Source organism: Sitodiplosis mosellana, unplaced genomic scaffold (genome assembly GCF_009176505.1).
Source record: "Sitodiplosis mosellana isolate CC-2019 unplaced genomic scaffold, AAFC_SMos_1.0 Smas_scaffold_3816, whole genome shotgun sequence".
Lineage (NCBI taxonomy): Eukaryota > Metazoa > Arthropoda > Insecta > Diptera > Cecidomyiidae > Sitodiplosis > Sitodiplosis mosellana.
The window spans coordinates 1-4,626 of record NW_022599058.1 but is presented as its reverse complement, the minus strand read 5'-3'; the positions used below and the strand labels follow the sequence as shown (position 1 = coordinate 4,626).

General features: G+C 34.1%; 2 non-coding genes across 2 annotated transcripts; both read left to right on the top strand.

Annotated features, from left to right (window-relative positions):
- Nucleotides 1-555: 555 nt before the first annotated feature.
- On the top strand, nucleotides 556-627 carry Trnad-guc (transfer RNA aspartic acid (anticodon GUC)). The gene has a single exon. It is a non-coding gene; the product is annotated as a tRNA-Asp (tRNA).
- A 455-nt stretch (nucleotides 628-1,082) lies between these two features.
- LOC129571944 (5S ribosomal RNA) lies at nucleotides 1,083-1,201 on the top strand. Its single transcript, XR_008688364.1, has one exon. It is a non-coding gene; the product is annotated as a 5S ribosomal RNA (ribosomal RNA).
- Nucleotides 1,202-4,626: the final 3,425 nt, after the last annotated feature.

The following is a 4,626-nucleotide window of genomic DNA, read 5'->3' as shown; positions in this document are numbered from 1 at the left end:
GGTGGTCACAAGTAATTAGAACGATACAGACGTAGACATTCAGCCGAAAAATACAGTGATTTTGGGCATTTTGAGCAGCACACATTGTACCGTATGATTATAGAAATTCTAAAAATGTTTAACTCTTCACTGAGATTCATAATTTTTGGCTTATTCTCGATGGTTGAAATCACTATGCTGAGGTGATGCATTATTATAAGCATTCCTTGATGACCGCGAGTGGTGATTCGAAATTAGTAAAAGTAAAAGTTTATTTTGACTGGCTCATGAAAAAATGCTCCAAAGAAGGAATTATGAAAAATATTTATAGGCTTTTGTCTGCCGCCATTCTGACGCTACGTTCACATTCAGTTTCAAATCATACAAAAAGCATTCATTCTAAGTTTATTTCGTTTGACTGATTTGATCACGCAATTTGTTTCTAAACCACTGACTGATACGGATTGCATGAATTAGGGCTTGACCACATACATCGTGTTTGTAGATGAGAACCACATTGTTTTGAAAATGATCTTCGGCCGATCTGTGAGCTCTATGGATTCGAATATTCACAAGTCCTCAGTAGTATAGTGGTTAGTATTCCCGCCTGTCACGCGGGCGACCAGGGTTCGATTCGCTGCTGGGGAGATTCTTTTTTTTTCTCTTCCCTTTTTGCCTTTTCGAATGTTTGACGCTGTTTTCTTATCATTTTCCATAGATTTGTCTTTCTTCACATAAATTTATATTAATTCATGTTTTACCATTTTTTTTCACAATTTTTTCTATGTCTATTTGAATCATAGTCTCCATTTGTTGTCAGTTCTTTAAATATTTCGACGAAGAAACATCTTTTCATGAAAGAAATATGCGATAAGTGTGACTTTGCGTGTCATTGAATTGACATGCAAAATTTACGAAGGAGATTCATTAAAATACTTTCCAAGCATAACACTTCTATTGGTTTTATATCAAAAAAACATTTTCATTCACTCTAACTGTGAACGTATACGATTATAATAATCATTGTTACATTCAAATACAAGGTAAATATTGACAATAGTTCGATCTTTCACAATGTGTTCGCAAAACAGTGGTTTACATTCGTCAACGACCATATCATGTAAAAAGCACCAGTTCTCGTCCGATCACTGAAGTTAAGCTGCATTGAGCATGGTTAGTACTTGAATGGGTGACCGTCTGGGAACACCATGTGTCGTTGGCACTTTTCTTTTTTTTACTCTCTTTCATCTTATTCTTCATCACAAACTGGCAATCGATTCAAAACTTTTTGAGAAAAAATTTATCCATTTTTCGGTATTTGTAAATAATTATGCGCCAAACATATGTGATTTCGGCATATTGACAAAGAGAATATTTTGAAATATCATTGAAAAATACAACGGCACTGGACATTCATGATTACCTTGCCCTATCTCGTCACAAATGTACGTAAATCGCTTTAATTTCGGAAATATTCTATTAAATTCGCCCATTTCGGTGAAATAAAAGTTCCACATCTTAACTGTTTGAATTTGCGTGAATGGCTTTGAGAATACGCTCAAATCAATATAACGACAATAGCCTGAATGAAGATTTGCCTGGACTAGAAATTCAGCGCAATACTCGTTGAGTGCATTAAGTAGAAAAAAATCTGATTGATTCTTATTCGTTTCGAAATCGACCTCCTTAATCACGTGACCAAAACAGCGCAAAAGTTGAAGTGAAGTTTTCAAGTCTTCAACTATGAGATTTGAATCTCCAAATATGAGTTTTTTCATATCCTCCGCAATAGATCGACCATTTTGTCTTTTAACGCGATTAAAATTTATACGCATTTTGCCATACTTTCGAATGTAAACAAACTCGGCCGCTCTGCGCAGTCTTTTGTTGGTATCGGCCACACTCAGAAGATCGCCCAATTTCAAATGCTCGAAGCATTCTTCGAGGCAAATCTGATTCATGTCCGTGATTTTCATCTTTGGTCGATGGGACCTGTGAAAAAAATTGTCGAAATTGTCATTGAATAAGTTCCGCAGTTTTTAACAGTTTTTTTGGCACATTTTTCCAAAATGATCGATGAAATTGATTAGTTTTAAGGTAGAGCGTTGAACTAAGTTCTCTGCTTTGAATGCTAAAAGTCTAAAACAGCAAATACCTTCTTTGCAAATACGAGCTATTTTTATCGACCGCTACTTTAAAAAAAAAAAATTCAGATTTCGTACGATACTAAAACCAATTTTTAGCTAAATTATACAAAAAATAGTTCAGTGAATCTGTTGAATGTATGTATTCAGTGTTCGTTTTAAAAAATTGACGAAAATGGGTTCGGAATTAATCGGTTCTGTCTTTGACTGTCAACGCGCAACTTATTCAAACATCCAAGGTTTTCGAATTTTATATTTTCGTATGACAGAGACACCACATTTGATGACTGTTAAGAAAAGTAACACAATTAGGGTGGATAATACCCACTGGATAATGGATATATTTCATTTGCTTGAGAAATTATTGGAAGGATTAGATCGATGCAGACACAGACATTCAGTCTAAGACGATAATAATGATATTTCGAGCAGAACGCATTTTACAACCAACAACTGAATTCCAACGTGTGCTTCTCTGCCATAAGAACCAATGTGTTTGACGTGACAGTAAATAGCGGTGGCGTCTAAATAGAATCTGCGGCAACTTTAAAATTCGTTGCGAAATTCGTGACAACAACAAAAAGTATTGATAGTTCTTAAAAATGCCGCAAATTGCTAATACATCTTATTTAGGCGCCACCGCTATCTTCCGCCGGCCAAAAGCATAGGTTGCTGAATTCCGTAGACATTTAGAATGTTCAACAAGTCTCATGCTTTACAGTTTTATATTTCACACATTTTTATCACCAAAGTAACAGACTTTTACTTTGGCTCATTTAGGGAATAAAAAAAAATTCAAATATTTTTTATGAATAAAATTTTATTAAAGAAAATCAAATCTCTGAAGAATTTCTCCAGCAAGATTAGCCTATTAAAAGATGTTTTTTAGATGAAAAATTCACTACAAGACACTGACATTAAAAAGAAAATACAAATAAATGAATAAAATGTAATCAAAACTATCGAAAAACGTAAAGAGTTCGTCATCTGTCTTTACGGGTATGGCTCATGATGATTACTTGGTATTCTACCAGTAGTAGCATAATCTGGCCTTATCTGGAAGAAACACAATTTTTTTCCAAATTCTCTTCGATCTTTAATTTATAGTATCATAAAAATAATGATTTGACCATATTTGGATTTTAACTTGTCCGGTATCGCTTGAATTTCGACCAATTCAATCGTGCGAAATGGTTTTCTAAATGATAACATTCTAAAAAAAAGTTTCAACAAAGACTAGCTACCGAATTTTGGGCAAATTTTTAGCGATTAAAACATTGCTTGACACAATCAGCCATACAAATACCCATATACATGAACTGTGGAATGAAGATTAATTCATATTTGAATTGTTAGACCCCAAAATCTAAAAGCTACAATTTTTTTTCCTTCCGGCACGAATCTATTGTTGATGATGTTTAAAATGTATGATGAATGTTAGAAAAATGAAGAAAATCCGCTTTTTTGCGAATTTTCTGGGAAATATCCTTTGAACTTTACTAAACAAGCGAATGAATTGACATTATTTTATTGGAATATTCAGAAACCACTTAGTCTCGATCAAGAAAACAGTTAGCCTTTAAATAAAAAAGCTAGCTCTATTGATATACTTTCAGGTAGTTAAAATCAGATAAAGGGTTAGTTTGGAGTAGAAACCTTCAAATCATTGACGTTTGGATAGTCGCAACGTTTCAAGGTCAATGAAGACATCGAATTAATTTTTTTTAATGAAATTTGCCATTCACTCCCCAAACGTGCGCGTAATTCATTATGCAACACAGTATTATCTTTTATACTAAACAAAACAAAATTTTCCAGTAATTTAAAACTGGACACTAAACTAAGTACATCTTCAACAGATGGCACATTAAATTCAAAATGACCCCGAATTCTCTTTAGCATTGGTAGTGCTTCCGCGAGGCGTGTGACGTTGATATTAGATACATGACCTACTAAAGTCCTAATATCTAACGTGTTTATGGTCGGATTTTGTTCGATGAAGTCATAAACATCTGCCGTCAATTCATTCAAATAACTGAAACCGAAAGATTCGAGTTGATCAAACAAAAATGGACATTTGATTTTAAGGTAGCGAATGCCGAACGTTTTCACATTTTTCAAATGAATTTTCGGGCCAGTGAAACTAGGAATTAATGCACTGCCTTCCAATCTGAGTTCTTCAAGATTTTGCATTGGCTCCATTACACTGCGAAATGTGTCTTCGTCGAAATAAGTTGTTCTATCAAGTTGGAGACTCAGTTTTTTAAGCTGTGGATTCAAACGCAAAACGGCTGCTATATTTTCCCTCATCGGAACCGGTACACATTCAAAGGTGTAAAATATAGTGTTAAAATCCTCCAAATGAGGATAATGATCCACCAGACATTCGTAATTATCGATGTTATTTGTATCGTACTTGAACCGTTTCATTTTTGGAAATATTCGATTAAATTCGCCATTTTTGGTGAAACGACAGTTAATCATTTCAAGTTCTTGAAGTTTC